This window comes from Budorcas taxicolor, chromosome 11 (assembly GCF_023091745.1).
Source record: "Budorcas taxicolor isolate Tak-1 chromosome 11, Takin1.1, whole genome shotgun sequence".
NCBI lineage: Eukaryota > Metazoa > Chordata > Mammalia > Artiodactyla > Bovidae > Budorcas > Budorcas taxicolor.
In genome coordinates, this window is record NC_068920.1 from 96,601,629 (window position 1) to 96,624,937 (window position 23,309).

At 44.6% G+C, this 23,309-nt stretch overlaps 1 protein-coding gene across 2 annotated transcripts in view; it reads left to right on the forward strand.

Moving 5' to 3' along the window:
• The first annotated feature begins 17,890 nt into the window (after nt 1-17,890).
• Nucleotides 17,891-23,309, forward strand: part of SPTBN1 (spectrin beta, non-erythrocytic 1) — a 209,611-nt gene continuing 204,192 nt past the window's right edge. The window contains exon 1 of one of the 2 annotated variants that reach the window (XM_052647744.1): nt 17,891-18,082. The gene's annotated coding sequence lies outside the window, so the exon portion shown is untranslated. Of the gene's footprint in view, nt 18,083-18,660; nt 18,780-23,309 lie in introns of those variants that run through there. The other variant, XM_052647745.1, reaches the window with a different exon arrangement.

A 23,309-nucleotide genomic window follows, 5' to 3' on the forward strand; every position in this document is an offset into this window, starting at 1 on the left:
TTTTTTTTTACTAGGCTGGTATGTTTCTTGGGTTGTGGATCCCAATAGCCTATACTTGAGAAATATTCTAATGCATATGTACACGCTATATGGTTTCCGAGAGAAAGAAGATATTTATAGTGGTAATTAATTAGGTTAGGGATGGATCTGTTGCAATTAGCATTATCCTCAGTGTTCCTGTTCTATTTTCCAATCTGCTTCACTAGCATTTGCTTTACTATATACTATTCACTTTGACCTAAGAAAGATTATGAATGCGCCTTCTAAATTTCTAAATTTTCCTTCTAAATTTTTTAAATTTGAATTTTCCTTTGGGCTCCTCTTCTCATATACACTAAGGATAAAAAATGAACTGATGATAAACCTCAATATCCCACCTTCTAGTCATAATGCAGTTGGTAAAAGAGGGAGCCTAGACTTCACAGCTTTGAGTGATGAAAATTAAGTTTTAGTGGCAGTAGCAGCCGGAGAAGGCAATGGCACCCCACTCCAGTACTCTTGCCTGGAAAATCCCATGGACGAAGGAGCCTGGTGGGCTGCAGTCCATGGGGTCGCTGAGAGTTGAACATGATGCAGTGACTTCACTTTCATGCATTGGAGAAGGAAATGGCAACCCACTCCAGTGTTCTTGCCTGGAGAATCCCAGGGATAGGGGAGCCTGGTGGGCTGCCATCTATGGGGTCGCACAGAGTCGGACACGACTGAAGTGACTTAGCAGCAGCAGCAGCAGCAGCAGTAAACTACTTATTACAAAAAATTTCTTAGGACAAAAAGAACACTCAGATCTGTCTTGGGGCTTCCTAGGTGGCTCAGTGATAAAAAATCTGCCTGTCAAGCAGGAGACATAGAGACGTGGGTTCAATCCCTCAGTCGGGAAGATCCCCTGGAGGAGGAAATGGCAACCTGCTCCAATATCCTTGCCTGGGAAATGTCATGGACCAAGGTGCCTGGCAGTCTACAGCCCATGGGGTTGTGAAGACTTAAACACGACTGAGCATGTGTGAGTTGAAGCACACACACATGCACAGTTCTTATATCTAAACTGATCACTCTCGAACATCCCCTAGACTACAAAATAACACTACAAGTGATTCTAGAAGTTTTTGCAAAAATTTGAAACCTTCATCCACACCCCAGCTTTCTAAATAAGAACAAATGTTATTAAGTAACCTTTTTATTCTTAAAATTAGGTCAGCTTATTGGTAAATAAGGAAGGAAATGGCAACTCACTCCAGTATTCTTGCCTGGAGAATCCCATGGACAGAGGAGCCTGGCAGACTATGGTCCATATGGTCACAAAGAGTCAGACACAACTGAAGCGATTTAGCATTCATGCACATTGGGTAATAAAACCACCATCAATAATTGGTCATTCCAATAATCCTTCCCCAAATTCTTAAAATGAAAAGGAAACTCCACCCAATTTACCAAATGTATTAACCGTTGCCTGCAAAAATATCCTTTGACAGGTAGAATGTGTAGCCAGTCAAAGAGCGTTATTTTCACAGTGTTTAAGATTTACAGAATCCTTTCTTAATGCCTAAGGTTTTGCTTAGTTCAGTCCTGCCATGTGTAGGTTTTATACTTTATGAGGATTTTCAGAAGGGAGAGGGTGAAGGTATTCTTTTTTGGAATCTATATCACTATATCACTATGCAACAGTGGATTACATATTAAACCACCAGCTAATTGGAAATTAAGTTCACAGGGATAACCCAGTCCAGCATGATCTACATGTATTTTTTGGTTTCTGACATCCAAACACCTTTACTTTAGAGTATGAAAAAATTAGACTAGGAATTGGGAGATTTCTACCATAGAAATCATATCAAGTTTTTCCATTTTGATCCCTAAAGCAAACAATTAAACAAAGACAAAAACAAAAAACCAAACATACTGGGTTTCTGAGATGTGGAAGTTTAGATAAGGTCTTTTCTGTGCAGTTCTCAGGAAGTAAGATTCAAGTGCCCTTGGTATTTCAGTGTTGTGTATCTACGGAGAGAGGCCACAGACCCAGGTGATCAGGAAACACACCTTCCTTCCTTTCTCCGGGATGCTCTATGTAGGCTTTCCCAAACTAGTCAGTGACCTCCCAGGGCCATTTCCACTGAAAGTGATCTGAACAAAGGGCTTGGGAATGGTGGGAGAGGAGGACACCATGATAAAATCAGCTTCAGAAATGTGAGACACATACCTTATGAAGTATGGAAGTGTATTGACATCTGAGAAAATCTGCAGTTATATTAAGGTCTGTTTTGGATCATCTGAGCATTTCCCAAGCCAGGCTCACGCAGAAGCCCATTCCTCTCTGGGCCCTGGACTAGCATTCTGTGGGCTATGTTTAGATGAGCAAGAGCACTAGCTTTTGCTGGTACATGGGGTCTTCAAAGGCTTTCTCTGCCCCTTGACAACTTGGAGAATTTGAATAATTCACACTCTCAGGGGCTTCCCCAGTGGCGCCAGTGGTAAAGAACCCACCTTCAAGGCAGGAGACACAAGAGACACAGGTTCGAACCCTGGGCCGGGAAGATCTCCTGGAGGAGGGCATGGCAACCCAGTCCAGTATTCTTGCCTGGACAATTCCATGGACAGAGGAGCCTGGTGGGCTACAGTCCATGGGTCACACATGAGGGTCAGAGTCGGACATGACTGAAGGGACTTATCATGAATGCACCCTCTCAGGGTCCTAGTTTTCCCATTTAAATTATGTAGAGAATAAGCCTAGCTCTGCCCACCCACCCTCGGCTCCACCACAGTGCCAAGGAGTGAAGCTGGGACCCGCACGCTGGTGGACACCCAGTGGAGCCGGCACCAGCTGCCTTCAGACACCCTGATGCCTAAGTAGCACAGGATTCCAAGTCTGTGGAAGACATAAATAACCTGCCTGCCCTTCTGCCCTGCTCTCTGACCTTGCGGGTCTCTCAGGATCTGAGATGCTGACCTTCACTGCTCAGTTAAAGGCTCAAGAACCCGACTTTCTCTAAACCCATCCAGCTGTGTAAACCTGGGGTGTTGTTACACCTGAGGGAAGTGAGCAGTGGGTGGTCAAGGCGCCGGAGCAAGAGCCTTCTGTGACTCAGGCAGAGGAGTGAACCTGTAACCAAAGGGGAAGGTGAGTGAACTTGGGGACAAACTGTGCTGACATATATAGAGAAGCCCCTGCTGAAGAAGAAGAGGTGACAGATTGACTGTACCACGGTTAACGAACCAGTGAACTTTGTCCGCCTGACTCACGTTGGGTCTTCGGAGGTGGGGCCGGAGATGGACTTGCCACGACAGGGGCAGCTCAGGAGCAGACGAGATCCAGGCGAAGCCGAGACAGGCTGGGGAGCAACTCTAGATGCTCGAGGCACTTGTTCTGCTTTATGTCTAGCCTTCACTCTGTCCAGCCAGAGTTGCTGCCCTACCGGTTTCCCTCTTGCCCTGCCTGTCTAATAGAACCTCAAAAGACTTGGGGCTGGGCTCCCTGTACTCCCTCTGGCTAAAGCTCCTCCTGGAAATGGGGTCAAGGTCGCAGGACCGACCAAGTGACTGCTGGTTGGCCAGAGGAGCTCTGCTGTAGCCCTGGACACTCTCAGATCTAGGGTAGGAGATTTCTGGGAACCTGGAATGAGTTCCCCTCTCCTGAATGATGGACTAGGTGCCATATGTTGTTAAACTCTTAATCTGGAACTCCTTAAATGGGGTGGGTAGTGAGACGACTCCAGTGTTCTTGCCTGGAGAATCCCAGGGAAGGGGGAGCCTAGTGGGCTGCCGTCTATGGGGTCGCACAGAGTCGGACACAACTGAAGCGACTTAGCAGCAGCAGCAGTGAGACGACCAGAGCTGAAGCCAGCTTTGCTGAGAAGCCCCCTACCTCCCTGCCCTTCTCTTTCCTCCTGGAATGAACCCAAGCAGAGGTCAAGCATGGCCTGGGAGGGTAACCACTGGCTAGTCTACTCTGGTCTCTTTAGATCGCAAACTTTAAGCTCACAGTCCCTCTAATCTCTCTGCCAGTACTAGGGTCTTTCTCCAGGTAAGCCTTTAATCCTGTGTTTCTGTAGTATTGCTGGATCCCTAAAATCTTTCTTTTTAAATTAATTAAAATTTTAATTTAAAAAAGAAAATAAATCTATCTGTCATATTTTGAAGATCTAGTATATATTTAATTAACATTTACCTCCTTTTCTTTGCAATTCATGATAGAATAAATCTGTGTTTCAACAAGTGTTCCAATATCCTTTCTAAAACAACCACTTTTTTGTCCAGTCTCATTTCCCAGTAATAGGAAGAAATATTAACACTCTTTTAAAGCCAGACCCTCAAGAACGTGAACTTACTAGCTGCATGAATTGTGATTTAAGGCCAGTTACCTACCCTGTCTTTGCTTGAGTGTTCCCACCTGGAAAATGGAGCTAATAATGGTAACTGCTTCAAAGCATTGTGAAGATTAAAGCACACTGACAAAGCACTCAGAATAATACTTTGTGTAAGGTACTCATTACTTTGCCTTCAAAAGTCTGTCTAGTCAAAGCTATGGTTTTCCAGTAGTCCTGTATGGATGTGAGAGTTGGACCATAAAGAAAGCTGAGCACCAAAGAAATGATGCTTTTGAACTGTGGTGTTGGAGAAGACTCTTGAGAGTCCCTTGGACTGCAAGGAGATCAAACAGCCAATCCTAAAGGAAATCAGTCCTGAATATTCATTGGAAGGACTGATGCTAAAGGTGAAGCTCCAATACTTTGGCCACCTGATGTGAAGAACTGACTCATTGGAAAAAGCCCCTGATGGTAGGAAAGATTGAAGGGAGGAGGGGACGGGGACAACAGAGGATGAGATGGTTGGATGGCATCACTGACTCGATGGACATGAGTTTGAGCAAGCTCCAGGAGGTGGTGATAAACAGAGACACCTGGTGTGCTGCAGTCCATGGGATCGCAAAGAGATAGACACAGCTGAGCGACTGATCTGAACTGAAGTGCTCAATACTCTCATTCAAACTACAGTAGTTTTATCCTCTAATTATATTTTATAGTCCAGACATATGTGGCTCTTGGCTACCCAAACTTACCCCTGATGCTTTCCCACAGCCAGGTCTTTGCTCTTGCTGATCTCTTCACCTGGAATGTCCTTCTTCACCTTGTTCTACCTGTTGAAATCCTACCCATTCTTCCAGACCCAACCATGAACACTACCTTCCTGATGAAGCCTTGCCAGATTTCCCTTAACCTGGTTATCTTCCGCTTCAAAGGGATCTCCTCCGGGCTTCATAGCTCTCTACTGGCTCTTGCCATGTTCACTTTGGATGCAATGAGTTTTATGCTCCTGGAGGAGCAACACACACAAACACACACACAGAGCACCGAGCAGTGTGATCTGTCAGGGACAGCCTCAGGATGGGAATCAGGAAATCTGGGATCTGGTCCCAGAACAATCACTCTGTAATCTTGGGCAAGTCTTATTCATACACGCCTAAAGAGACTCTGGTCTCTGGCTGGTAAAGAATCTATCTGCAATGCAGGAGGCCCCAGTTTGATTACTGAGTAGGGAAGATCCCCTGAAGAAGGGATAGTCTATGCACTCCAGTATTCTTGGGCTTCCCTGGTGGCTCAGATGGTAAAAAATCCGCCTGCACCTAGATTCGATCCCTGAGTTGGGAAGATCCCCTGGAGGAGGGCATGGCAACCCACTCTAGTATTCTTGCTTGGAGAATCCCCATGGACAGAGGAGCCTGGCGGACTACAGTCCAGGGGGTCACAAAGAGTCAGACATGGCTGAGTGACTAAACATAGCACAGAGACGCTGGGCAGGTATCTGTGTTAGAGAGAGAGGTGCCCTGTTAGAATACATAGAAATTCATTTATTTATTTATTTGGCTGCAGTGAGTCTGAGTTGCAGGATCTGTAGTTAAGGCATCCAGGATCTAGTTCCCTGACTGGGGATTGAACCCATGCTTCCTGCATTGAAAGCATGGAGTTTTACCCACTGGAGCACCAAGGAAATCCCTAGAGTGCAGAGACGTTTGAAAAGTGATTACCTATGGGAAATGGAGGTGGGGCTGTGAGGTGAGTGGGGACGGACCATTTTATACCTTTCAATACCATTTTGTTTATTTTAAAATATGAATGTATTGCTTTGGCAAAGAAAAAGCTAGAGTTAAAAGAGAAGCCTCTGACTGTGACAGTATTTTAAACAAAACCAGATATTTATCTTGTTGATTTTCAGTGTTCAGTGAGGTCAGGAAAGAACTAAGGAATGACTTACCAATTTATTGCCGCAGCTTTGTACTGGAGTATAAATCCCTACGGCAAGCTTGTCATCGGAAAGATGAAACTTTGCCAGTTGATATGTTCCTGGAGTTTTCTTCTCAAATGAGCCACATGATGTGTCCAGTTTCTGACACAGATGCTCGGAAACCAGAGGCCTTCAACTGTCTGGGGTGTGGCCAGTCATTGTACGAAAGGCCCCTGACTCCAGCATCAGCACCCCTACCCTTTCTGGAGGATGTGGGAGAATTCAGTTAAGGAGGGGAACAGGGTCAGTCTAAGCAAATTCTCAGGTCCACTTGGAGGGCAAATTAATAGGAATTTATGACTGGAGTCGGCTCTGATTCTTCTCTCATGGACAGGAGACAGTTGCACCTACCTGCCGATAACCAAGACACAATTTAGAGAAAGCTTTTGGATAACCTCCCCATAGAATGTACCCCTCCACATAAATCTTCCCACTAACTGGGTAAATCTTCAGTTCTCAAATTCAGTTAGCCCACCACAAGAAACTTAGACCTCAAAATATTTTTGTTCCTACCAGAGTCCCGCAGCAATTAGAAATCCAATATATGATTTTTCTCAGCTTGCTTTGGTCTCAGGTCCTCTTTGGAGAGACTCCTGAGTGTCAATTACTTGCAGCTGAGAAGGGCCCATACTGACCCAGCAGGTACCGTATCAAACCCCAGCATCCCGCTTGGCTGCTCCTGGGAAGGCTTCAGAAGAGCTTTTCAAAGCAGACCTCATAAAAACAAACACTCCCACCTCTATCCCATCTCCTGTCCCCTTCAAAAAACAAACAACAATACAGCTCTGTTCACTAAATACAGGGGGGTTTTCTGTTTCAAGTATTTTTTTCTTATTCCACATTGGCAGCACTTATTAAGGAACGGATGACTTTCAAGTTGGGTGAACTTTGAAACATAAGCACAAGAATCCAGGTGCTTAACATTTTTTCAAACTTAGACACATCCTTACAGCCCTCGCCTGAAAAATACTTTTTTAACTTTTTATTGGAACTATGTCAGTTTTTTTTTCTTAAGATGACTTTGACCACGTATCTTGAATCATTGTTTGCTTTTAAAGCTTGTAGTAAAATGACTAAGATCCTATTTCTCTTTTCAAACTTTTGGAAACAGCTTTGGTGTCAGATGGACCTGGGTTTGAATTCTGTTTTCATCACTTGTTAGTTGTAAGACCTCAGGCAATTAACCCAACCTCTTCGTGCTTCAGTTTCTTCATCAATAAGATGGAGACAATTAGTAACACACCATATAGATTAGTTGTGAGGGTTAAATAAGTACATATAAAGTACTTTAAAAAGTGCCTATAAATTGTTGTTGTTCAGTTACTAAGTCGACTCTGATTCTTTTGTGACCCAGTGGACTGTAGCCTACCAGGCTCCTCTGTTCATGGGATTTCTCAGGGAAGAGTACTGGAGTGGGTTGCTATTTCCTTCTCCAGGGGACCTTCCTGATCCAAGGATCAAACCCACATTTCCTGCAAGTCTCCTGCATTGCAGGCGGATACTTTACTGCTGAGCCACCAGGGAAATCCATGCCTATAAATACATTGTAAAAATAATAATGCTAAAGCGATAACAAAAAATTTTTATACCTTTTATCACATTTGAGGAAAATGCATATTAACTGAAATTTAGCAAATATTTCTCTTTTTTGTGATTTTTAAGGGCCTCAATTTCAGTCTTAAATGAAGGTTTATTATTAAAATTGAACTCTTATTTCCAACATGTGTGTAAAGAAAGAACCCAGAACCAGTCTGCATACCATGAAGAGCAGGCAAGGGCAGAATTTCATTGCCTCTAAGGCAAATGTTCAGATATTGTTTTTGTCATGTTCTGAGAATCAGATGTAACATTTGTGCCGTAACCTCACATCCCCACTCACCCAGTATCTGAGGGCAGAGGATGGGAAATAAGGATGCCCCAATGTCAGAAGTGTGATTAGGGGGACAAGATCCGATCACACAATTCAGACCAAAGAGTTTTCTCTCAGACCAGCTACATGTTAGACTTCTCTGACCTCTGGAAGGAAGTGGTTTTTCTGTTTCTCTTCGTTCCTCACCCATCAGTTCAGTTCAGTCGCTCAGTCATGTCTGACTTTTTACGACCCCAGGAACTGTAGCACGCCAAGCTCCTCTGTCCATGGAGATACTCCAGGCAAGAATACTGGAATGGCTTGCCATGCCCTCCTCCAGGGGATCTTCCCAACCCAGAGATTGGTCCCAGGTCTCCCACTTTGCAGGCGGATTCTTTACCATCTGAGCCACCAGGGAAGCCCAAGAACACTGGAGTGGGTAGCCTATCCCTTCTTCAGGGGAACTTCCTGACCCAGGAGTCCTCATCCATCAGCCTATGAATTTTTGCCATTTCTTGAATGAATTCTAGGCATGAATCTAGCCCACTTCTGGAATCCTTTACATAGGCTGGTAAAATACGTCAAATTGGGGTGGGTGGGCGGTTTATCTTGAGGCAATGGCATGATGTCATTGTCAAGGTCATCTTTGGACTTTCTAAAAGAATGGCACCAGTCATGAAAACATTAGCCATGCCTACCTTCTGCTTTCAAAAAGAATCATGGCTTGCTGCCCACAGATACCAAGGCCGTTGTGATGGAGGCACTATGGGAAGCCTGGGAGTCGGAAACAACCTTATTTTGGAGTCTTTGTTTTGTGGCATATTCCAAATTCTAGTTGCTTTTCTTCAGTTTCCCAAACCTAAATAGTCAGGATGCCAGTGACTGAGGTCCCCATTGAAAATGTCTGGAACAGAGTTACTCAGTAGAATTATAATGTGAGCCATATACATAATTTTAAAATTTTGCAATAGTTATATTCAAAAAAAAATAAGAAAAGGTGAATTTAAAAAACTTTTAACTCATTATACCTGAGATGCTTCCCAGGTAGCTCATCTGGTAAAGAATCCACCTGCAATGCAGATCTCAGTTCAATTTTTGGGTCCAGAAGTTCCCCTGGAAAATGGATAGGCTACCCACTCCCGTGTTCTTGGGCTTCCCTGGTGGCTCAGATGGTAAAGAATCTGCTTGCAAAGTGGGAGACCTGGGACCAATCTCTGGGTTGGGAAGATCTCCTGGAGGAGGACATGGCAACCCATTCTAGTATTCTTGCCTGGAGAATCTTCATGGACAGAGGAGCTTGGTGGGCTACGATCCATGGGGTCACAAAAAGTCAGACACAACTGAGCGACTAAGCACATATCCAAGATAGTATCATTACAACATACAACTGATATTTTTAAAACATAGATATTTGCACTTTTTAAAAACTCAGCCTCTGATTTTAGTATATATACAAATTTCATAAAATGTAAGTGCTCGCTAGCCATGTGTAGTTGGTGGCTATTGTACTGAACAGTGCAGGTTGAGAAGAAAAGTGCAGGTTGTTACATGGAGCCTTTGCACCCTGCACTCTTCCCCTTCTCATTCTCAGCTGCTACTGACCAAAGGGAAATTCCAAGAAACTCTTTTCTAAAGTTTTTAGTTTTATTCCAACAATAAGGACTCAGAATCACTTTTCTATTCCTGTGGTGGGATATTACAATCAAGCTGCCTGAAAATATGCAAGTGGAATAACTAGTTTATATCGGAGAGGTTAACTGTGATAAACCCTTTCTCAAGAGGAGCATGCAGGAGAGTGTTAAAGAATATGCAGAAGCCTATTCACTTGATGTGACAAGTGGTTGGTTGGTTGTTAAAAATGATGCCAAATGGGGAATAAATTTTTTTTCAATTTTTATTTATATTTTAAAATTGAACGAAATTCAAATAATATAAAGGTATCCATTTTAAAAAGCAGAGACATTACTTTGCCAACAAAGGTCCATCTAGTCAAGGCTATGGTTTTTCCAGTGGTCATGTAGGGATTTGAGGGTTGGACTGTGAAGAGGGCTGAGTGCAGAAGAATTGATGCTTTTGAACTGTGGTATTGGAGAAGACTCTTTAGAGTCCCTTGGACTGCAAAGGAGATCTAACCAGTCTATCCTAAAGGGTATTCCATACCTGGGTGTTCATTGGAAGGACTGATGCTGAAGCTGAAACTCCAATACTTTGGCCACCTCATGTGAAGAGTTGACTCACTGGAAAAGACCCTGGTGCTAGGAGGGATTGGGGGCAGGAGGAGAAGGGGACGACAGAGGATGAGATGGTTGGATGGCGTCATCGACTCGATGGACATGAGTTTGGGGAAACTCCAGGAGTTGGTGATGGACAGGGAGGCCTGGTGTGCTGCAATGCATGGGGTTGCAAAGAGTCGGACACAACTAAGCGACTGAACTGAACTGAACTGATCCATTTTAAAACAACCATTTCAGTGATATTTAGTATATTTGCTGTTATGCAATTATTGCCTCTATCTAGTTCTAAAACATTTTCATGACTCCAAAATAGAACTCCATACCCATTAAACAGTTATATCCCATTCTCATCCCCACACCTCCACCAGGCCCTGGTAACCACAACCTGTTTTCTCTCTGTATGGATTTACCCATTCTGAATATTTTACATTAATGGAATCATAAAACATATGACTTTTGGGCCTGGCTTTTTCATGTTTGTCCCACCCTCTCCTTCCCCTATCGAGTCTACAAGTCCATTTTCTATGTCTGCATCATTCGTTCCCTGCATCGGTACTAGTTTTGTAGATTCTATACATATGCATTCAGTTCAGTTCAGTTCAGTTCAGTTCAGTTCAGTTGCTCAGTCGTGTCTGACTCTTTCTGACCAATGAATTGCAGCACGCCAGGCCTCCCTGTTCATCACCAACTCCCGGAGTGCACTCAAACTCAAGTCCATCGAGTCGGTGATGCCATCCAGCCATCTCATCCTCGGTCGTCCCCTTCTCCTCCTGTCCTCAATCCCTCCCAGCATCAGAATCTTTTCCAATGAGTCAACTCTTCGCATGAGGTGGCCAAAGTATTGGAGTTTCAGCTTTAGCATCATTCCTTCCAAAGAAATCCCAGGGCTGATCTTCAGAATGGACTGGTTGGATCTCCTTGCAGTCCAAGGGACTCTCAAGAGTCTTCTCCAACACCACAGTTCAAAAGCATCAATTCTTCGGTGCTCAGCTTTCTTCACAGTCCAGCTCTCACATCCATACATGACTACTGGAAAAACCATAGCCTTGACTAGACAGACCTTTGTTGGCAAAGTCATGTCTCTGCTTTTGAACATGCTATCTAGTTTGGTCATAACTTTCCTTCCAAGGAGTAAGCGTCTTTTAATTTCATGGCTGCAGTCACCATCTGCAGTGATTCTCGAGCCCCCCAAAATAAAGTCTGACATTGTTTCTACTGTTTCCCCATCTATTTTGCATTAGTATACAATATTTATTTTTCTCTTTCTGACTTACTTCACTACGTATAACAGGCTCTAGGTTCATTCACCTCACTACCACTGACTCAAATTCGTTCCTTTTCATGGCTGAGTAATATTTCATTGTTTAAATATACCACATCTTTATCCATTTATCAGCACTTTAACCATTTTCAAATGTACAGTTCAATGGCATCAGTTCAGTCACATTGTTGTGCAGCCATCACCACCATCCATCTCTAGAACTTTTTTCATCTGGAAAAGAGAACTACTTTTTAATAATTAATATGCAATGCTCAAGCACATGACTCTGATGTACTAGTTTCTAAGTAGATATCACTGTCACTTAGTACTTGTGTAAACTTAGAAATCAGCCTTGGGATTTCTTTGGAAGGAGTGATGCTAAAGCTGAAACTCCAGTACTTTGGCCACCTCATGCAAAGAGTTGACTCATTGGAAAAGACTCTGATGCTGGGAAGGATTGGGGGCAGGAGGAGAAGGGGACGACAGAGGATGAGATGGCTGGATGGCATCATGGACTCGATGGACGTGAGTCTGAGTGAACTCCGGGAGTTGGTGATGGACAGGGAGGCCTGGCGTGCTGCGATTCATGGGGTCGCAAAGAGTCGGACATGACTGAGTGACTGAACTGAACTGAACTGAAACATAAAACTCAAATTATCTGATTCAGTTTTCTCATTTATAAAATGGGGTTAATATCTACCTCACAGAACTGACAAAAGGACAAGAAAGTATGTTATTTGCTAAAACACTGTAAAACTGTAAAGTACTTTATAGTTGCTACTTTCTGGGCTTTCCAGGTGGTGCTAGTGATAAAGACTCCACTTGCCAGTGCAACAAGAGAGGGGGGTTTCATCCCTCGGTCAGGAAGATCCCCTGGAAGAGGGCATGGCAACCTACTCCAGTATTCTTGCCTGGAGAACCCCACGGACAGAGGAGCCTGGTGGGCTGCAGTCCATAGGGTTGCAAAGAGTGGGACACCACTGAGGTGTCTTAGCACGCACACACATGATCATTACCATTGTTAACAGAAAATTTTGAAGATCCTATATAGAAAGCTGAGACTATTTATTCTGACCACGTTATAAATATTATTCCTAAACATTTATATTACCATATAGTCAGATTAATAATCATACATATATTGTACTTGTTTAGTGATAATACCCCCTTCTACAATGGAAACTCCATGAAGGCAGTGATTTTTTTACTGTTTTGCCCACTGCTCTATTTCACAGCCCAGAACAGATTAAGGCATACATATTTCTTGAATAATTGAAAGAATGAATTATTTTACTGAGCAATAAATGTGCTATTGGTGCTCAGAAACTATTCATTAATGGTAATGATACTTTAAATATGTAAGTCTGTAGATTTCCCCAGTGCAAAATAAATATGTGTAAATCACCAGATGGAACATTTCTAATATGAGGAGACAGGCAATGCCAAAGAATGCTCAAACTACCACACAATTGCACTCATCTCACACGCTAGTAAAGTAATGCTCAAAATTCTCCAAGCCAGGCTTCAGCAATACGTGAACCGTGAACTTCCTGATGTTCAAGCTGGTTTTAGAAAAGGCAGAGGAACCAGAGATCAAATTGCCAACATCCGCTGGATCATCGAAAAAGGAAGAGAGTTCCAGAGAAACATCTATTTCTGCTTTATTGACTATGCCAAAGCCTTTGACTGTGTGGATCACAATCAACTGTGGAAAATTCTGAAAGAGATGGGAATACCAGACCACCTGACCTGCCTCTTGAGAAATCTGTATGCAGGTCAGGAAGCAGCAGTTAGAACTGGACATGGAACAACAGACTGGTTCCAAATAGGAAAAGGAGTACATCAAGGCTGTATATTGTCACCCTGCTTATTTAACTTCTATGCAGAGTATATCAGGAGAAACGCTGGACTGGAAGAAACAGAAGTTGGAATCAAGATTGCCGGGAGAAATATCAATCACTTCAGATATGCAGATGACACCACCCTTATGGCAGAAAGTGAAGAGGAGCTAAAAAGCCTCTTGATGAAAGTGAAAGTGGAGAGTGAAAAAGTTGGCTTAAAGCTCAACATTCAAAAAAAGAAGATCATGGCATCCGGTCCCATCACTTCATGGGAAATAGATGGGGAAACAGTGGAAACAGTGTCAGACTTTATTTTTGGGGGCTCGAGAATCACTGCAGATGGTGACTGCACCCATGAAATTAAAAGACGCTTACTCCTTGGAAGAAAAGTTATGACCAACCTAGATAGTATATTCAGAAGCAGAGACATTACTTTGCTGACTAAGGTCCGTCTACTCAAGGCTATGGTTTTTCCTGTGGTCATGTATGGATGTGAGAGTTGGACTGTGAAGAAGGCTGAGCGCCGAAGAATTGATGCTTTTGAACTGTGGTGTTGGAGAAGACTCTTGAGAGTCCCTTGGACTGCAAGGAGATCCAACCAGTCCATTCTGAAGGAGATCAGCCCTGGGATTTCTTTGGAAGGAATGATGCTAAAGCTGAAAGTCCAGTACTTTGGCCACCTCATGTGAAGAGTTGACTCATTGGAAAAGACTCTGATGCTGGGAGGGATTGAGGACAGGAGGAGAAGGGGACGACCGAGGATGAGATGGCTGGATGGCATCACTGACTCAATGGACGTGAGTTTGAGTGCACTCCGGGAGTTAGTGATGGACAGGGAGGCCTGGCGTGCTGTAATTCATGGGGTCGCAAAGAGTCGGACATGACTGAGCGACTGAACTGAACTGAACCCAGACTAGTTCAGCTTTAAAAGGAAGTGAAGTTTAAGAATGTTAGAAATGAAAAGAATTTATTCAAGTTTTCAAAATGTGTCCTCCTTTTAAAATTTTAGCATATGAATTAGTACAATAAAAGATGGGCTTTCTTTTTCTAAATTTTTATTGTGGTAAAATATATACAACTTAATGTTTATAATCTTAATAATTTTTTTGTTATTTTAAAATATCATCTGTATCCTCCGTGTTGTACAATATATCTTTGTAGCTTATTTTATACATAATAGTTTGTAGGTATACAGGTATTAATTGGGCTAATATCTGGCCACCTCATGCGAAGAGCTGACTCATTGGAAAAGACTCTGATGCTGGGAGGGATTAGGGGGCAGGAGGAGAAGGGGACGACCGAGGATGAGATGGCTGGATGGCATCACGGACTCGATGGACATGAATCTGAGTGAACTCCGGGAGTTGGTGATGGACAGGGAGGCCTGGCGTGCTGCGATTCATGGGGTCACAGAATCGGACACGACTGAGCGACTGAACTGAACTGAACTGAATCAAGTAAATAAAGTACCATTTCCTTTTCTCTAAATAAAACAAGTGGTGGCAGACATCACTATTGTTCATCAATCTTTGATTTTAGTTGTATCACCTGACAAAGCAAGTCATGTAAAATGCAAGTGGAGAAAACACTGTGCCATTTCTGGGCAGAAGTATTTCTGATATGAAGGTACTGTAGCATCTAAGTATCCCGGGATGCTGAGCTGAGATTTGGAAGACAGCTTCCTCAGAGAGTTTCTTGGAACCACAGTTGACTGTGAATAAGCAACAAAGTTTTTGCTGATTTGTAACTAGCATATTATATTGAGATTTGGGAACTAGGTGTTACAGCATCATAACCTAGTCTATAGTGACTAATAAGTAGGTTGACCAGATTTCTCCCTACATTTCTAATGGAAAGTTAAAGTAACTACATATATCTGTAAAAAAAAAATTGAAATAAAGTGTTATCTCCACTTTATTGAAGACAAATAATGCCTGGCGACAAAGCCATATATACTCACAAGGTTTTGAAAATGGAGAAGTAGGAAGTTACAGAGAGGACACTGATGAGTTTTAGGTTCCTTTAAATCAACCTTAATTCTAATGTGAGGAAAAACTTCAGCAAAGCTGCATCTGAGATACCTAAGAATAATCCTTTTGTTATTCTTTATTATTTAGTTACCTTTATTATTGCCTAAATGTTTTTTCTTTTTCTCGGTTCTGTCCTTCTACAGAGATATGTGCCTTCTTCAATGATCTCTCCCGATTGACATTTTTTGCGGATGGGGGACATGTTAATTTTTCCTGGTCAGTGATACGCTGGGCTCTCCTGGGTGATGCTTTTTTTTTCCCACCAAAGGTTGCTAGTCAGGTATTTACAGTGAAACTCTGAATCCTTGTCTTTCACATTTTTTGAATACTTGCTGCCACTTTACTGGAGTACCTTGCTAAAGATATGTGTGGCTTCCCTTTCTGAAGGAAAAAATTTTAAAGTAAGGGGGAGTAGACTGGGGTAGGGCAGGTGACTCATCCATCAAATGAAGATTTATTCGAATACTGTTATCTGTGATAAAGGAAACAACTAAGAATCACAATTTCAGAATAACACGGAAAGTATTTAAACAGGCATTTCTCAGTACTGCCATTGTTTTCTTTGGTATTTCATTAACATTGTGTTGTGGGGGGAGGGGCTAGAGGCTCTGGCACAAAATAAGTGAAAGGAAACAACTTTTATTTCTAGTTGGATTTCCCCTTACCAAATAAGGGCAGCCACAGACATGCTGATTCTGTTCAATTCAACAAATATTTTTTGAGTACCTTTTAAATGCCTATGTACAAACAATGGACAAAGAAACCTGCCCTTTGAGAGTTCACCTGGCTGTGGTGATCAGCCTTGTGAGAAAAATGTTAAATTATTTGCCTTCCTCAATTTTTTTCGTACAGTTCAAATATAAACTTTGGTCAAACATTCAAACATATGGTGAAGGCCTGAAAGGAAGGATCATCTTCACTTTGCTGGGATGATTTTGTTTAGTTTTATTTTTAAATATTCATTAAAACTACATACAAAAATACAGTAAATCTACCAGGTCCACTGATTTGAGATATAAGCATGATCGCAAATCAGTGGACCTGGTTGATTTATAGATCTCTCATGGTCTATTATTATTGTTATTATTTAAAAAAATTTTTTTTTAATTTAGGGTTTGAGGGTCTTATCTTCAGGAGAAAAGCCTTAAGGCTGTAAAAACAAACAACGGAGAAAGCCCTCTTCCCTCGGAAGGCTTACACTGCCGCCTTGGGCACTTACAGAGCAGGCAGAAAGTCAGTTTCTCCAGACTGTTTTCTGAAGAGCGTTTCTATTTGTGGTCCTGGTGATGACACCATCTTTTCTCCTCAATAGTGGCGGTTCCAGAATTTCTACATAGCCTGAGGGATTGGCAGGGTGAGCAAACTGGTTGAGAACCTGCTCGCACACTCGCCAAATCTCGAGGAAACGTCCGGTGTCCGTCTCACGGTATGTGGGTAAGGGGAGAACTCAGCCCTCCCGCCATCGCGGGGTCGCCAGTGCACTGGAGACGCCCCCACTCCCCGGGAGCGCCTCGGGAAGGGGCACCCGAACCAGGCTAAAGTGAGCGTTGGGGCGTCAGGCGAGGGAGGCAAGAGTTGCACGAACCACTTGTGGGGTCTATTACAGCTACCGCGAGGGAAAGGGTGAAAAATCACTCATGAAGGACGAAGATGTTGACTTCGCCGAGCAACAACCGTCCTCTTTCCATCACCCAGGTTCGTCACCATCGCTCTTCATCAGGCCAGGCAGAACCTACAAGGCATCAACCACCTAGATCTAAAACTAAACCAACCAAACGACGTTCCAAAGCCTCCCTCCACGCGCTCTCTCCATCGCGTTTCAAACGCTAACGTCGCGGGCAAAGAGGCTGCACAAGTCACGTAGAAAATTAGGCTGCCCCTTTCCATGGCGATAACCGAATTAGCCTCAAATGAAACGTGAAATTGGACTTCGCCGGCTGTGGGGACAAAGCCCCCACCGTCCCTTGGCTCGGAGAGCGCGGCGGCTGTGCCCACCCTGCCCAGGCCAGCCCCGGCCAGTACCGGCGGCAGGGGACAAGGTCGGCGCTGGGCCAGGGCAGAGCCTCCGCGGGGAGAGCGTGGACGCGCCCGAGGTTCGGGTCGCGCGCGGAACAGGCGCCGGGTGGGCGACTGCGGGGCTCTGGACGAGCGCGGAGGTCCGGCGCTAGCGAGCCACCGAGGAGGGAGGAGAGCAGGGGCGGGCTAGAGGGTGTGCGGGAGAGAGCGTGTGAGCGCGCGTCTGTGCGCGCGCCCGGCGCCCGCCCGTCCGCGTCCGCGCGCTCCTCTCCCCGCCCCTCGCCCCCTCCCTGCAGCTCCCTCCCCTCCTTCCCCCGCCCTGCGCTCCAGCCCAGCCCCCGGAATCAGTGCAGCTGTTGCCGTGCAGGCTGCGGATTCCTCCAGTCCCTCCCTCGGCCGCCTCTCCGCCCGGAGCGAGCGCGCAGCCCCGCGCAGCAGCGCCCACTGGTCCCGTCCTGTGAGCCCCGGCCCCAGCCGCGGACAGCCCCGCGGAGTCGCCTCCCGGCCCACCCGCCCGGCCGCCGAGGAGCGGGAGGAGGACGGGACCCCGGCGCCCCCAACCCCCCTATCCGCGGGAGGTAGGTAGGGGGCCGGAGGCTGGAAGATGCCAACTCACGGGCTGCCTCCCGGGCTGGCTCCGGGGCGGCGGGAGGAGGGGCGCGGGCCCAGGCCGGGAGGACGCCGCTGCCCCGCCGCTGCCCTACGGCCCGGGGAGCGGCGTGGGGGCAGGGAAGCTGCAGAACCTGGGCGGGGGCGGCGCGGGGAGCCAGGTCCCCAGTGCTTCTGAGTACGCCGGCGGTGCGGGGCGGGGGTCGGCGGTCTTCTCAGTGAGGTGGCTGCACAGCCGCGGTGCAACCCGCGGCCGCCTAGCCTCATCCCCGGACGTATCGGGGCCGATTCCTCGTTTCTCCCTCCGCCACCTCTTCCCTCCAGCCGGGGGCCGCTGCGCGGGGGTGGTTGCGGAGTGGGCAGACGCAAGGGTCTATTTTCAGGTGCCCTCCCTCTAGCCCCGGCTGGTGGCGAGCGGGGGCGGCGTTGACAGGGCCGGGCTCTGAGCGTAACGGTACGGGGGATGCGGCCAGGCGTGGTCCCGGCTGCGCCGCGCTGCAGCTGAACCGGAGGCGGCGGCCCGGCGCCCCCACTCCCGCCCATCCTCACTCCCGCCCCCCGCCCTCCCTGCGGTCCCTGCTCTCCCAGGGCTGGGCGGGAGCCGCCTCGGGGCGCGGAGCTGCCGCTGCGCCCGCCCTTCAGCTCCTGCCACCCTCTCTTCAACAGGTTTGTGCCAACGCGGGGACCCTCCGGGCCTGACTTTGGGGAGGTGGGCTGGAAGCCCCTCTGGTCATCAGCCCTCACATCACGCCCGCGGCCGTCTTTTGCGGGGAGCCTTCCCTTTGTTTTTGTGATAGGAAAGATGCCAAGTGCCTGCCATCAGATAGGGGTGGGGGGGAGGAGTGTTGTGGGGCTCGGTACGCAAGCTGTGCCCGTTATTTTTCCAGTCAAAAGCTGGGCGAGATAGTGAGTGAGGAGAGGGCGAGTGTGGGGGGTGCTTCGGCGGAGGAGGAAAATGGATTCAGAAGCGTTTATCTGGACGGGGATGTGATTTTTTGGCAAGATGGATGGCTCCCGTTGCCTTCGCCGTGATGCAGCACAATGCACCAGTATCGCAGCCTCCCTTGCTTCTCGCTGGCGGGGCTTGGCACGGCCACTGGGCGCCTGCGGCCCCCGCCCGGCCCCACCCAGGCCCAGGGCTGCCCTTGGCTGAGACGCGGAGCCGCTTCTACCTTGTCATGCTGCTTCAGCTGGATGGGGCGTCAGGAGGACCAGGTCACCTAGCTGTGAGGGGGGGAGGCTTCTCTTGGGGTGACCCCCGGCTGCCTCGCCTGTTGGCCGTTTGGGATGAAGGGGTGTCCTGCAGTGCTAATGCGGGGCAGAGGGAGTCGGCCTGCGGCTGCGGACCGGAATGTAATCTCTAACCGAGGGACCTGAGCCGCCGTAGGGAGGGGCTGCGGGGAGGACCCGGCCCCAGCGGTGTGCGGAGGCCATGGTGCAGTCTGTATTGGGAGTCTCAGCGTCTTTTTGTGGATCACCTGTAATCCGTAAACCACAACCCAACTCTCCATCAATTTCATCATATGTGGAAAGTTGATGTTTATTAATTGAAGCGTTACAGCTACGGCATTACCTCTTTGATCAACACTGAGTATGAATTTTTCCTATAGGAAACCATTTTTTGAAATGAAACAATTGATATATTTTTAGTTCATATGTCCCTGAGATATTTTTAAAAGATATTAACATGAAGTAGATTGTTTTAAAAGGAATTTACATACGTTTTTGACGGATGGTAAATGATTTCTTTAACCTGTATTTGTTTTAGTCGTTTGCTTTTTCTGTATTCAAATACAATGACATATTTGGATTCTTTATTAAGGATTATTTAGTAAATGAGTGTTATGATTGATGATACACTGGTATTCAGGTTGCTTTTGATAGACGGGTTAAGTCTACCGTCATGAATAGTGGGATTGTGGTAGAAACTAACTGCGTTTGTTTGTTTATATGTATGTATATTTTTATACACATTTTTTTTGCACATGGGGAGTGGGTGGAGAAGGGCAGACCACCAAGGCCTGTGTGGCTCTATCTGGATAGAAGGAGACGTTCCAGCGTCCTTGTCTATTTAGTCTGGGGTAATACACAAGGAATTTCCCTTCTAAATGCCACTTCTACAGTTCAGTGTGGAATGGCCAATGGGATACATTTCAGATTGCACCCCTCAGCTCTTCTAGAATGTAGAGGTAAAAAGGGAATTTAAGTATGCTAATTGGAAGGAAGATCAGTGTTTCAAAGCAAGGGTGTGTCTGCTTTTATTTTTTAGATCTCTAATTAGTCCAGGTTAATGGCATTTGATTTTCTGTAGACCAGCCACAGAAGTAGAATCTACGGCAGATTGTGTGGTTTATGTGCCTCATTTTGAGTTTCAATAATAGAGGGCCATTAAAATATAGAATTTTTTAGATTTGGGCTTCGTTGATGTGCTGGTTGTATAAAATCACGTTGCATTGAAATGTTTGGGAGTATTGTTTCCATGGATTATCCAAACATTTTGGATTTACTATGTTGTAAGAATATATCCTGTGTTGATGTCACCAGAGGTTTAGCTGTTCTGACTTAACCAGGTGCAGAGTTCCGTTAGGTCAAGCTCTTTGTAGCTCTGTTGGCCCTGGTCTGACCAGAACCTTCATCAGAGAGAATGAGAAGCATCGGGCCAGTGAAGAAAAATGCTTGGTGGTCTCCTGCTGTGCAGGCTTTCAGTAAAGAGCATCCCTTGGATGAGAGTAGTAACAACTGTCTGTGATGTTGTTGGAGCAAGGGACAAGACCTTGCTCACTTGTGACAGACACATCCTTAGCAGAGACTTGACAGTGGCAGAGTTTTCCCTGGAAGAGTAGTTATTTTGTCTTGCTGTATGGACGTATGACTTTTCATGTAGAAATACTGTTTTGAGATGGGAGGATTTTAAGTACTACTAAACAAACATAGATATGACAAGTGGAAATTATTTGATATTTTTATTGAGATAGTAAACTCTTCATTTTAAAAGCATACTCTTAGAATTTTAAAGCCCAACATATATATTTTTTACATGCAGTGATGTGATGCTCCATAATTATGTTGTTCTCGCCACCACTATCTACATTATAATCAAGGCTTAGTTAATGCTCTGTGAATATCATTTATGGTTGTCCTGTTGGGAATGTAAACCATTATTCCATAAGAAAAGAGCTAATACCTAGGCTGGAAGAGCTACTTCTTTAGCTCTGTGGAGGTGAGTAAAACCTCTCATGGAGTTCTCTTATAAATTTTCAGTCTGCTGTTTTCCCAAAGCACCTTGTCTTTGCAAAAGACCTGGTTAAGTATTCTTGATTTTTGGATACAGGTGTCCTTTATCCAAGTTTTTGTAGTGTAGGGATAATGTCATCAGTCTCTACTTTGGGGGCAGAATGAAACTATCTCTACTCTTATATTTATATTTTTAAACATCACCAGAGAAGGCATTTTCATGATTTCTCGCTGTAATCCTGAGGTTCAGCACAGGATCATTTATAAAGTGGACGCTTGTTGTGTATGCAGATTCTTAGAGGCCCAGTCCTCCCAAATAGCATTTGCATTTTAACGTGACCCCTCAGCGATTTGTATGCACATTAAATCAAAAAACTGCTCTACACCTTCAGCTAAGGGACTTCCATATCAAAAGGTTCCTTCTGGTATCTTACTTTTGTCTTTTGCTGAAGTATCAGCACATTTCCCCCCTTGCATCATTAAGAAATTGATGCACATACTATATTTAATACAGAAATACTTTTTAAAGTTTTTCTGTAACTTTTAGGTGGAAGAGTTCTATTTATTAATATTATGTTTATTTAGACTAGTCAATTTCTTTAGATTGTTTTCTAAAACACCTCTAAAGTTGAAAAAAACAATCTTCTCCTCCTTCTCCAGAAGATGGTGTTAGCTTTGAGACAGCAAAACTGGAGTCCAGGAAGCTAAACCCCTGAGCTCTACCTCTGGCATCTTGTTTTTTCTCATCAGCTGTTTTTCCTGGTATATTCAATATCCTGACCATCTGGCTCATTTTTTCCCCCTTACAGTTGTTTTTTATTAAGTGATTTGTATATACAGAATAATGCTCATAAAAGATACTACTGAATCACAAACCAGTGAACGCACCGGCAGTCACCACCTAGTTCAAGAAGAAGAAACTGTCATACACTCAGAGTCACCCATGTGCCCCCCTATCATCCCATCTGAAACAACCACAGCCCTGAATTTTGTGTTTATCATTCCTTTGATCTTCTTTATGGGCTATCCATTTTAAAATTCTTATTTACTTTTGTATGTTTCTGAACTTTATATTATATAAATGAAATCCTACTTTATGTATTCTTCTGCGACTTGTCCTTTTAGATTAACATTCCTGAGACTTCATTCATTTTGTTGCTGTAGTTCATTCATTTTCATTGCTGTGTAGTATTCCATCATGACTTATTTATTCTTTCTACTGTAGATGGAGATTTGGATTGATTCTAGTTTTTTTTTTCCTCCTTTTATAAAAGGATGGCTATGAATGGGTCCTCTGCATGTCTCTTATTAAGTATGTAGGGGTACATGCATATGCACACAAACATGTTATTTTTCTCTCCTTCTCAGGAATGAAATTTGCCAGATCATAGGGTATGTGCATCACCAACCTTACTAGATAATGCCAGAGTGATTGTACTAATTATATTCCTACTAGAAGTGTATAGCTGTTATAGTTGTTCTACAACCGTGCCAGACTTCAAAATGTTTTCCAGTAATACTTGTGAAATGTTATCTCATTATGTTCTTTATTTGCAGTTTCCCTGATTATTGGACGTTAAGTATATATTATTGACCCTTTGGGTTCTTTCTTTTGTGAAGTCCTAATTTAGTCATTAGCCTGTATTTCTTTTAGCTATTTTCTGATTGATTGAGTTAATATATATTGCCTTATAATCCTTTGTGGATTTCATGCGTTGCAAAAACTACTTCCCGGTTTATGTTTTGTTTTAAACTGTGGTTTCTTTTGATGAGCAATCACTCATAATTTCAGTAGTCATAATCAAGTTTTGTCCTTTAAGGTTTGTGAGGATGATTATGTTATTGCAGAATAACTTCCCTTAGTATGGGAAGAGCTTAGATTTTAGAGTCAAATAAATCTGGGCTCAAATCCTAAATGTTATTATATACCAGCCATGTGCTCACATCTAGGTCCTTGGGTTA